Source organism: Pinus tabuliformis, chromosome 3_1 (genome assembly GCF_031772625.1).
Source record: "Pinus tabuliformis cultivar Carrire ecotype Pingquan chromosome 3_1, CPIR1, whole genome shotgun sequence".
In the NCBI taxonomy this organism is placed as follows: domain Eukaryota; kingdom Viridiplantae; phylum Streptophyta; class Pinopsida; order Pinales; family Pinaceae; genus Pinus; species Pinus tabuliformis.
Genome location: NC_142301.1, coordinates 315,163,117 through 315,175,986, shown reverse-complemented (window position 1 = coordinate 315,175,986; position 12,870 = coordinate 315,163,117).

Sequence of the window (12,870 nt, the reverse complement as noted above, 5' to 3'; positions counted from 1 at the left end):
GATCTTGTGCAAGAGGAGATTAGATGGCACACTAGAGACAATTTTTCATCTATGCATGATGAGGAGAGCTGTGCCTTAGAAAGTAAGCCGAAGAAGGGGAAGGGGAAGGTTTCTCTTTAAGAATCTAGTTCTTCCAATGATGGGAAGAAGGTTGACAAGTCGAAGGTACAATGCTTTCGTTGTCATGAGTTGGGCCATTATGCTACTAATTTCCCAAAGAAGAAGTCCAAGAAGGGATCCGGGGAAGGATCTGAATGTGAGGCACTTGCTTCACAGTTTGAGTTGGATTTCACACTCTTCGCATGCATGGTTTCATGCATGATGGGAAGTGGTTGGTTTCTTGACAGTGGAGCTTCTTTCCACATGACCGGTGACAAAAGTTTGTTCAATACTTTGGAGGAGAAAGATCTCCAGATACTCATAGCGATGGGTAATGATGAGAAGTATAGTGTCTCAGGTGTAGGCATGGTTATTTTTCAGAGGGAGCATGGAGCTCGCCTTACCTTGACCGATGTCAAGTATGTACCAGGACTGAAGAGAAACTTGGTGTCGATCGTGATGGTGGAAGACAGAGGCTATGATGTAGTCTTCAGTAAGGGAAAGGTTATCCTTGGACACATCATCACTAGACAGGTGAAGCAGATTGGTTCATGGGTCAAGAACCTGTATGCTCTTAAGGTTCAAGATGCATGCAAAGCCTTGAGCAGTGAGGCAACTGATGGAGACTTGGTGGTTGAGAGGGAGCGTGTATTACCTATCAACATGCAGAGCCAGAAGAAGTCTCAGACGATTGTGGAGGAGCCAAAATTGGTGCAACAACTTCAGGAGGTTGTGGAGAAGCCACAACAAGGGAAGCTGAGAGGAGATCGAGTAGAGACATCTACTCATGCAGAGGCCTCCAGTAGGGGGAAACTTTGAGCCAGGTGGGCTGAGGGATCGCATGCAGCCATACCTCCAGGTAGGAGGTGGGGTGATGTGGATTGATTGTCCCAAGGAGGAGGGGCAGGATCCTTGAGGTACCCAACCTCTTGGATGAGACCTTGCTACAGGAGCCCCGATGTGGAGTAATAGGAACTGACTGATTGGGTAGAGACAGATGTGGATGGAGCGGCAGAGAGAGCAACAGTGTAGGGAATCCCAGGATAGCGCATAGCTAGCAGGCTGCAGCAATGCGAGAGGCACAGGTGTTTTGCACAGTGCTAGGTGGCACAAAGAGGTGTGCAATGGTGCGAGATGCATGGAGATGTTCCAGTAGCACAGATGTCAGAGAGGGAGCACTTGTCAGCAGCAGGTAGAACTTCAGCATCAGAGTATGTTCCTAGCCCAACAGAGTGGTTAGTTGGGAGTGTTTTTGTTCCAAGTGTTGTTGGAGCAAGTGGACCGGGCAAATGTGTTTCATGCAGAACATTCCAGAGTTGTAGGATAGGGGTTGCTTATAATCCATATCTTGTTGAGAGGGAGTGTTAAAAATGCAACAAGATGATGGAGCTTAGTGGAAAGGAGTCGCCTTCACTAAGTGGGCCCGCAGGAAAATTATGGCGCAAAGTCTATTTTTAGACATATGGATCATGGTCTATGAGTTGTAGGATGCTATTTTTGGATGATTGGTAATGTTGGGAAAAATAGATGGACTTCTATTTTTGGTTCACAGCAGAGTGATCAGAGTCTATTTTTAGATTGCCAGGCTAAAAATAGAAACAGTCAAATATTATTAGCCCTTAGTAATATTTGGACTATAAACATTGTCTTATTCTCTTGGATCACTTCAGTTCGAGCTACGGATGTGGCACATGCAGCTGACAGAAGGAATCACGTGGTTTCTTATGTTTTAGTTGAGCTATTGCATGGAGGACTTCAGTTAGAACTCATGCATGTGAGTTCTGTGGAGTTGGATGTGGAGTTGATGGAGTTGTGTTTAGTTTGACTTAGTTGAACTAGTTGTATTTAGTCTAACTAAAGAGTACACTAGTGATGAGTTGTGTGAATTGATTGCTAATTAATTCACTAATTATTAACTCATAAAGCAACTAAAGAATACATCATTTAACTCAGTGCATGGACAGTTCAACAGAGACAGGTGTTAGAGGTAAGTGAAAGGGTGAGTTGTGACTATTAGTTGTGCATGAGATTTGCACATGCAGGGATTGAATTATGCCAATGAGGATTGCGCAGTGAGGCCAAGGGCAATTGTAGCTTGTGCTCACGTGATTTTCACTTTGGATCAACCATTCATCATTATTCTCTTGCAGGATTGCGCAGTGGAGGCAGGCAAAGCAACAAGGGAGATTTGAACCTATGACTTGTTCAGATTTGAGCTAGTTTTGTGTGTAACAGGTGGAGATAGTGTTGGATAATTGCGAGTATTGTACTATGTATTGTTACATGTTCTCAATCATTATAATATACAAATAGTGTGGGGTTTTCAGCTGTATGCTTTCCCCGGATTACATATTGTGTTAATGTGTGCATGCGATTGATGTTTCATTGTTTTTAATGCTGCTAAATTGATTATCAACGTAGAGGAGGTTATGTATTATGCATGCATTCCGCAATAGTGTATAATCGAGATAATCTCTGTGAATAAGTGTCATATTATTCAAAATTTCTACACGTAAGTCTGTGTATTATGTATTAGTTATAGATGACTTCTCAAGGAATACATGGATATATTTCCTCAAGAATAAATATGAAGTCTTTAACAGGTTTAAAGAATTTAAGGCTCTGGTGGAAAACCAGATAGAGAAGAAGATAACTGTGCCGAGGACAGACAATGGTGGAGAGTTTTGCAAGAAGGAATTTGAAGAATTTTGTAAGAAGTGTGGTATAGCACGATAGAAGACTACTCCATACACACCTCAGCAAAATGGAGTTGCAGAAAGAATGAACAAGATGTTGATGGAAAGGGAAAGAAGCATGCTTAGTGGTGACGAGTTAGGACAGGAATTCTGGGCAGAGGTAGCGAAGACTGCATGTTACCTGGTCAACAGATCACCTTCATCAGTGTTGGAGGATAAGACTCCACAAGAGGTATGGACTGGTAACAAACCCTCTCTTTCACATCTGAGGGTATTTAGATGTGACGCATATGTACATGTTCCAAAGGAGAAAATAACAAAGTTGGATAATAAATCTGAAAAGTGCATCTTTATTGGGTATAAGGATGGTTTAAAAGGCTATAAGCTTTGGAACCCAGTAACAAGGAAGGTTGTGTATAGCTGATATGTGTTTTTTAGAGAGGTGAAATATGTTATTAAACATGAAGTTCCATCAAAGGAACCTGAAAATATAGAGCTTGAGCTTAAGGAGGAAGAATCATACTCTACAGCAAAAGAGGAATTAGAAGATGAAGAGCCACAAACTATGGTTATGAGAAGATCAGTTCGAGAAAGAAGGTAGACAGAAAGGTATAGTCCATATACTTTCTATTAAAATTTTGTTTTATCTATTATTGACGATGATCCTAGAAATGTGAAGGAAGCAATAGATTTAGAGGATGGGAAACTCTGGAAAGAGTTCATGGTTGATGAAATTGCATCTTTGCACAAAAATGAGGCTTGGGATCTGGTGGAGTTGCCGGCTGGAAGAAAACCCATTGGCAGAAAATGGGTGTTCAAGAATAAGACAAATGCATAAGGAAAGGTCGAGAAATATAGATCTCGGTTGGTAGAAAAAGGTTATTCCCAGGTGTCGGGAATTGATTTTGGTGATATTTTTTCTCCTGTTACCAAGGTAGCTTCTATTAGATTACTTTTATCTGTTGCTGCTGCTTCTGATTTTAAGGTAGAATAGATGGATGTGAAGACAAAAATTCTTCAAGGGGATCTAGAAGAGGAGATATACATGAAGCAACCTGAAGGCTTTGCGGTGAAGGGTAAGAAAGAAGTGGTATGAAAGTTAAAAAAGTCTTTGTATGGGTTAAAAAAGTCACCAAGGACGTGGTATCATAAATTTGATACATTTATAAAATGACTTGGCTTTACCAGAAGCAAGGAAGATCACTATGTGTATTTTAAATTAATTGGTGACCATGTTATTATCTAGTCTTGTACGTGGATGATATGTTGCTGGTTGGAAATGACAAAGAAAGAATTCAGGATTTGAAGACCCAATTGTCCTCCAAATTCGACATGAAAGATCTTGGTGCTGCAAACTATATTTAGGCACAGAAATTGAAAGAGATCAGGCAAAGAGGAATCTCTGGTTAAACCAGAGGAAGTATGTCAAGACAATACTACAGAGTTTTAATATGCAAGATAGTAAACCAGTGAAGGTTCCTATTCCTGTAGGTGTAAAGTTATCTGCTAAACAATGTCCAAAGACACAAGAAGATTAAGAGGACATGTCCCGTGTTCCATAAGTAAGTGCAGTCAGTAGCCAGATGTATGAAATGGTATGTACTAGACCAAACATTGCACATGCAATGGGAGTATTGAGCAGGTTTATGTCAAAACCAGGGAAGGAGAATTGGAAAAAAATGAAGTGGGTTTTCAGGTATTTGCGTGGCACTAGTAATTATGGTTTGTGCTACCAAGGAAGACCAATATTGGACAGAGTTTTGGACATCTATGGCTTTGTAGATGTAATCTGGGCTAGAGATATGGATCAGAGAAGATATAAAAGTGGGTATGTATTTAACCTATTTGGAAGTGCAGTCAGTTGGATGAGTAAGAGATAATTTGTAGTGGCACTGTCAACTATAGAGGTAGAATACATGGCAACCACTCATGCAAGCAAGGAAGCAGTTTCGTTGCAAACATTGTTTTCAAGTATGGGGTTAGTACAGCGAGCTATAAGGATAAAATGTGATAGCCAAAGTGCAATTTTCTTGGCAAAGAACCCTGGTTATCATTCAAAGACAAAGCACATTGATGTTCATTATCACTTTATGAGGGATATGATAGAAGACAAAAAGGTTTTGCTAGTAAAGGTGGGCACTTTGAAGAGTACTACAAATGCATTGGCAAAATCTGTGAGCTATGGGAAGTTCTATTGGTGTAGAGAAACAATGGGCATTGCAGGGTTGGATAAATTACTAAGCTCTCATGTGGCTGCTTGTGGAAAGAAAACAACAAGTGGGAGAATGATGGGTTGTGTTATATTCTTTCTACGACTAGCGGGGGGGGTCACAGTGGGGGAAGAAGCCCCCCTGTGAGGGGGTATGTAGGGAATTTATTTTTGGACCCTATATTACATATGGCTTTGTGCATGGTTTTTGCACATGGTTTTGGGCACAATAGTTTTCGTTCCATGGTATATTGTAGATCTGGTCAAGGGAACTACGGTTATGTTCTATTCCAGGGTTAATGGATTAGGGTTTAGGGATGCTTCAACATGTATACATATGTATTGTAACATTGAAAGGAACATAATGAAAAATCAATTTGGTAGTCCTGATTTTGGGATCCAGGGGAAAATCTCTATGTATACTTGTTTTATGTGTTATGCTCTTGCCATTGTTTATTTTCTGTTTTTAGAATTCATATGCCAGTAATTTCTATACGGGATTAAAACCTACAGAAGCACCATGTAGCGAGTTTTCACCTTATGTTAGATACATGTTGACGATACTAGATAGCACTAAATTTGAAAAAAATGCATATTCTATGTTCCTTTTGGGATCTTACTGGGTCATGTTGTGTGCAAACAAGGATTCATGGTTGATCCTACAAATATTGTGGTGATTGTGAACTTGGAGGTCCCTAGGAATGTCAAGCAGTTGTGCACGACACTGGGACACATGAGATACTATAGAAAATTCATCAAAGCTTATGCTAAAATTACTGTGCCCATGGAAAAACTACTAAATAAGGATGCGACATTCTGTTGGGATGAAGAATGTCAGCACATATTAGATGTGTTGAAAGAAATATGGTAATTGCACCAATCTTGGTATTTCCTAATTGGAAAAAGGAGTTTCATGTACATGTGGATGCTTCTTACATTGCGCTGGTTGTAGTACTCACACAGGCAGGCGAAGGAGAACTAGACCATCTTATAACCTTGGCAAGTAGGAAGTTATCAAAGGCTGAGAAAAATTATTCAACAATTGAGCGCGAGGGGTTGGCCATGGTCTACACACTGTAAAAATTGAGGCATTATCTATTGGGAGGATGTTTCAAGATGTATATAGATCATTCCACCTTAAAATACCTGGTCAATAAGCCTATGTTGGGAGGAAAGCTTTCCAGATGGTTGTTATTATTTTAGGAGTATGACTTTGAAGTCATTGTGAAGCTGGGGACGTTGAATGTTGGACATGACCATCTGTCACGAATTAAAACAGGCGAGGAACCTAGTAATTTAGAGGAATGGTTTCCCAAGGTGCAACTCTTTGCGGTATGTGTAGTTGATAACCATTTCGATGATATTATTCACTTCTTAACTACAGGGATGGTGTGTGAAGGATATACAAGTCAGCAAAAGAAAAAATTAGTAGTGCGCACAACCGATTTTTCAGTCATTGTGGGACATTTGTATAAGATGGATGTAAATGAGACATTGCGGAGATATGTGTCGGACTTTGAGCGTGATAGTATCCTCACTGAGGCTCATGGATGAGCTACAGGAGGCCATTATGCAGGAAAAGCAACCACGCAAAATATTTTGTGTGCAGGTTTATGGTGGCCAACTTTGCACAAGGATTCCAAAGCATACTGTAAGGTGTGCACTGCATGTCAAAGGTCTGGCAAATCATCCCAAAGGGATGCGATACCGCTACATCCTCAGGTATCTTTAAAAGCATTTGAGAAGTCGGCAATTGATTTTATAATACCAATTCAGCCCCCTGGAAAGAAAACGAGCGCACGCTACATTATCACTGTGATAGAATATTTAACCAGATGGGAAAAATCACAACCAGTCAAGGATTTTACAGAGGCTACAACAAAAAAATTCTTGTTTGAACATGTCTTAACGAGGTTTGGATGCTCAAAGGTCTTGATGAGTGACAGGGGTTCGTACTTTTTGAATGAAAAAATTGGTGCAATGACAAATGAATTCTAGGTCTACCATCAGAAGAGTACATCATATCACCCGTAGGAAAATGGGACGGTCGAAGATTTTAACAATATTTTGGAGAACGCGTCGACAAAGATCTGTAACGTGTAGTAGAATGATTGGGACTTACGATTATGTGCAATGATATGGGCCTATAGGACAACCTGTAATAAGATGACAAGACAAACGTTGTTCAAATTAGTCTATGGCATCGAAGCAGTGATGTCGATGGAATACATTGTGCCCAGTCTACGCATAGCAACTTTAACAGAGATGGTGGATTGTGAGGCCTCGGAAGAACAGCTCGCACAACTCATGGAGCTAAAGGAGGACTGATTTTTTCTAGGATTATTGGGACCGAGTCCCCTGGGTCAGTTTTGGGGTTGTAAATACTCAAGTTTTGATGTTATGGTTGTAAGTAATGTGAAGTATCTGTGATTTCTTGATGCAGAGCACGTAGATGGTTAGGATTCAAAGGGGTTTTAGCCCCTTGTTTATGTAAAAGTTGAGTTGGTTTTGAGATCCACCCATGATCCGAAGACCATCAGATTATATGTAAAAGAATATAAATAGGTGTGTCTTAGAGAGTCTGAGGCAGAGATCTGATAATGCTGATAGTAATGGGTCGATAGAAGAGAAGTCTTAGTGGAGAGAAGTAGGTCAGATGGGAGAGAAAGGCTATGCAACTGAGTGTGTAGAGGCCTACGTAGAGTTTGCAGTTGAGTACGCGGACCCCTGCAGCTGAGTGCACCAACCCCCGCAGCTAAGCGCGCGAACCCCTGCAGCTGAGTGCACAGATGCCTACAGCTGAGTGCGCAGGGAAGTTTTGAGTCTGTATTCTAAACTAGAAATCAATAAGGAAGTTGTTTTGGAAAAATGTTGTGTATTGATGTTTACTTCTGTTTATAACTTATGTTGTTGATGAATAATAGGTTTATGAAATTTTGATATAATGATGTGTGATTCTAGTGAATAACTGTTAGATGATGTACGCAAGCATGTTTATGTAATTCCGCGAAGACATTGATGAATTATCTAAGATTTATTAATAACAAAAGATTATCTACGCGAGCCCTAGTCTGAATTGTTCTCTGATGCACATATGTGGATAGACAAATTGTTAAGGTTACGCAAAGACCGATCATGCACCTTCATGAAGGTCTGAAGGCTATTTTAGTAGAATTACAATACCAAGCCCTAAGGGCTTATAGATCTGTGCGAAGGTAGATCTAGGGCACTAAAAGACATCGCATTGATCTCTGGATGCGGAAACTTGGTTCTAGCATCCCCCCATACTACTTCGGGTGAGACTGAAGCCTACACTACGTGGGTTGTTGCCAAAAGGGCCAGTAGTGTAGGGTTTTGTTGGTTGGAGGAACTAATTTTGAACCTCGGTCAGGACCCCCTAAGCCAAAAAATGGTTTTGTTGTTGGCACCGGCATCTGTTTGAAGGAGATGTGTGATGTCGCATCACTGCAATCCGAATTTGTTGAAGGAGTAGTGGCTGGGTAGGTATTTGTATATGATGATACATGAAATTTTCTTCTGCACCTTCCCGATCGAATTATACGAGTCGTTATCTAAGTTGGTAGATGGTCAAGAGAGGTGGAAGCTTGACAGACCAATAGTGTGGACTCTAGAACTGGTATGATGATTAGAATCCTCTAACGAAAAAATCGTGCAAGTTTTCGATCACTAGCTTGATCAAACTATATTTGGATTTGTTACAAAATTCACGGTTGATAGTTCAATTAGCTACAGGGAAGCAGAGCGACGATTTTTCAAGGGACCACGAGGTAAATATTTGAGATCTTTGATTACCTGGATTAATATTTTGTTGTGTGAAAAATGGGTCATGCCATTGCCTTGATGTTCGAAGCTACACGAAGTCGAAAACTCTTCAGATATCGAGAGAGATCATGTCCTAAATATAGCCCATTGATTGGACCTCCTTCGAGTGACAACGAAGGAGTGGTACAGGCCTCACTGTGGAGTGTTGTTCAGCTAATAAGACAGGGTTTTCCACAGACACATCATCCATCCACTCCACCTCCACCTCCACCTCCACTGCATACACCTTCACCCACACATCCACCACCACCACCGCCGTTCAACATGTCGAACACAATGAAGTTTCCAATTTTCAAAGGTATAGGGAGTGAAGATACATATTAGTTTTGGTTTGTTATGAATGCTATGTGGACAACACAACAGATTACTGCTGACAACATAAAGAAGGCACAGTTGGTTACTGCTCTGTAGGATTGTGCGCTGACATGGTATATTAAGTACTATTATGATCATCCTATGGTAACGCTAGCAGAGACTAAGGTTGCTTTAAACAAAGAGTTTAGTAAGCCTAAGTCTGACTCGCAATTAGTAGTTGGATTTAAGGAGATCATGATGAGGGTTGATGAGATGCCTTGGGAGTTAGATCAAAGGCTGAAATGTGTGATTCAAGAAGCTAATATGCAGCTCACAGATGGTCAGCACCGCAAGTGGTTTATAGCTTCACTTCTACCCCACCTGAGGATTGCTCTATCCCAACAAAAGATAGGAACTTAGGCAAAAGCTCTGGAAATCGCAATGAGGTTGCATGCAACGCCTATGTAGGATGCGACCTTAGGGGTACAACAAATTTTCTCTCAGTTACAAAGTCTATGCTTAGAATTGTAGAGCTTGAAGAAAGACAAGGAGGCTAAGCCAAAGGTGTGCAAGGAATTTTGGTGCCTGAAGTGTAAAAGCCAGGGGCATGATAAATACCAATGTCCTATATTTTCGAAATATAGCATAGGAGGGGGACCAATTCCCTTAAGGCCAGAAGCTCCAGCAGGACCGAGTGTGGGGGCCGCGCTATGGTGTGTTATTTTTGAGGTGGCTAGAAAACAAGCAACGGATAATTGTCATTTGCTTCAAAAGTTCGTTCAGACACCAAAACAATTGTTTTGTGACTTCTGCAAGTCAGTGGGTCATGATGAGCGCCATTGTCGTAGCTATGAGATGACGATGGAAATAACACCTACCTACCAAATGCAAACAAGAATTTGACCTCCAGAGCAGGGTGCCAGAGGAGCGCGCGGAGGATATCAGGGATGAGGATGAGGCCGAGGAGGAGGGGGGCCTGGTAGAGGTTGGGGTCAGGTTATTTTTTACAACTGTGGAACACCATGTCACTGTGCACAGGAGTTTCAAAATCAGACGTGTCTGTCATGTCAGTACTATAGCCAGTTTGATCACACTATAGAAGAATGCCCAGTGTTGAAGTTGGTTTTAATTTGCCATGTGATAAGGAAATTTTTATGGAAGCCAAGAAAAGCTTCATTGGGGCCTCCACCTCAGGAAGCCAGAAAAAGTGCAAGAAATCATCATGCCTACAGAGGTTGATTCCTGTGTCCTTACTATGTTCTTGGAAAGCTGCATGAAACTTCTACGCAATAGAAAAGCTATGAAAGGCCTACAGGAGTTAATAAATAAATGTGCTGACAAAGAGAATGTCTTGAATGAACACCACGTAGTAAAAAAAACTTGGTAAACATAAGGCAAGAACAGGGCGCGAGATGAGGCTCTCTGCGCAGATAGGAGAATATGAGATGGACCAGGTCATTTTGGATCTAGGGTCTGACGCGAATATTTTTCCTAAACAAACATGGGAAAGAATGGGGAGACCCACACTACAATGGTCTCTGATCTAGCTTAGAATGGAAAACCAACATAAGATCATCCCTATGGGACGCTTATATGGAGTAACTGTTGACATCAAAGGGGCGAGTGTGCTGGCAAAATTTGAAGTAATAGAGATCGTTGATGACAGTAATCCATACCCCACATTCCTTGGGATTGACTGGGCCATTGAAATGAATGGGGTGATCAATTTGAAGAAGTAGACAATGTCATTTGAAAAGAAATTGCTTCGAGTTGTAGTACCGTTGGACCCTGCAGAAGGGTCGTGCTACACTGAACCGGTCCACAATTATGAAGAAAGTGAAGATGACTTAGATCAGATCTACAAAATAACAGCCCAAGATCAAGACTGGATCAATCCAATAGTAGATGGACAGATTGCATGGGACCAGGAGAGTTCTTGCACCTTTGATTCAGAGAAAGAGTTGGAGAATTGGCAGAATCGACTGCATGAAGTATCTACACTATGCTGCAACATGATGACAAAATTGTTGCACTGCGTTTCATCGGAGGTAAGGAATTTACCTTATTATGATGGTTTAACTGACATGGATAATTTTTTGGATGCATTTGAATGTGAAGTCCTTGAGCATCACTGCTTCCAAGCATTAGATTTGGCACTGCACGCTACACCCACACAATGGTGGGGTACGCACAAGGATAGCTTTGATGAATGGCAGGATTATAAAAGAATGATGAGGTTACGGTTTGGTCAAACTAACCTTTGATTGACTAATAAATATGATGGGAGGGATGATCTGCATAATCACCTAGCAAAGTGGACTAAATCATATGGAACAGAGCCACACCCAGAGTGGGTACACTTGTTTTGCCATACTTTAGACACAATCCCCATGAATTGGTATTTGGAGACGGAGCTCTGCCATGGCACCATTGAGTGGGACATATTAAGAGAAGGATTCTTATTGACCTTCATGTTTTAAGATGGTTTCAAGAGCATTGATGAAGCTCTGCAGGAGATTAAGGAAGTTATTTCAGAACACCACAAGAACCTCTAGAGTGAGGCCATCCAAATTGGGGCACCCAGTGGTGCCATGCGCTGGAATGCTATAATGTGACCGCTAAAGAGGAGGATGAAGATCCAATAAATATCAATATTTCAGAGGTGGAAGGACAATGTGAAGTCAAGGGTGCACAAATAGACAACCCGTACATCAATGCACCGTTGAACACCAAGCAAGTGAACATTGGGACTAAAGCAGAACTGAATTTTTCAAAAATTGGGGATTATTCAGATGAAGCTACTATGGATAAGGTTTTCGAGTTACTCTGTAAATATTAGGATCTGTTCCCCACTAATTTTTCGTACTTGAAGGGCATAATAGGAGACTTGGGTGTTATGAAAATCACTCTAAAGTTGGATGCGAAGCTTGTTAAGCAGAGGTCGTATCGCTTGAATCCTAAGTACACGGAAAAAGTTTTCTTAGAGTTGGATAAGATGCTGGAAGTAGGCATCATAGAACCAGTTGAAGAATCTGATTGGGTGAGCCCCATGGTGGTTTAGGAGAAGAAGCAGAAGGGAGAAATAAGGATTTGCATAGATATGAGGAAGCTCAATGATGCTTGTGTCCATGATCCATTTCCGACACTATTTACTAACGAGATATTAGACAATGTTGAAGGGCAAGATGCCTACTCATTCACTTATGGTCTTTCGGGGTACCATCAGATTAAGATCGCACCTGAGGATATGAGCAAAATGACCTTTGCGACGGAGTTGGGTTGTTTTCAATACATCTTGATGCCGTTTGGACTCAAGAATGTGCCTGTGATATTTTCTCGCGTAGTCATTGTGACATTCAAGGATTTTATTCATAAGTTCTTAGAAGAGTACTTTGATGACTGGATAGTGTTTGGATTAGTAAAGCACCATGTAGCAAGTCTGCGCTTGATGTTGGATACGTATCGCATATACCAGATCACGTTGAATCTAGAGCAATGCATATTATGTGTTCTCTCTAGAATCCTGCTAAGTCATGTGGTGTGCAATAAAGGGTTGATGGTGGACCCTACCAAGATTGTGGTTATAGTGAATCTAGAGGTCCCGAGGAGCATAAAGAAGCTGCACGCAACATTGGGACATACGGGATATTACAAAAAGCTTATCACGGCCTATACTCAAATTACTGCACCCATGGAGAAGCTACTGAAGAAGGACACAACATTATGTTG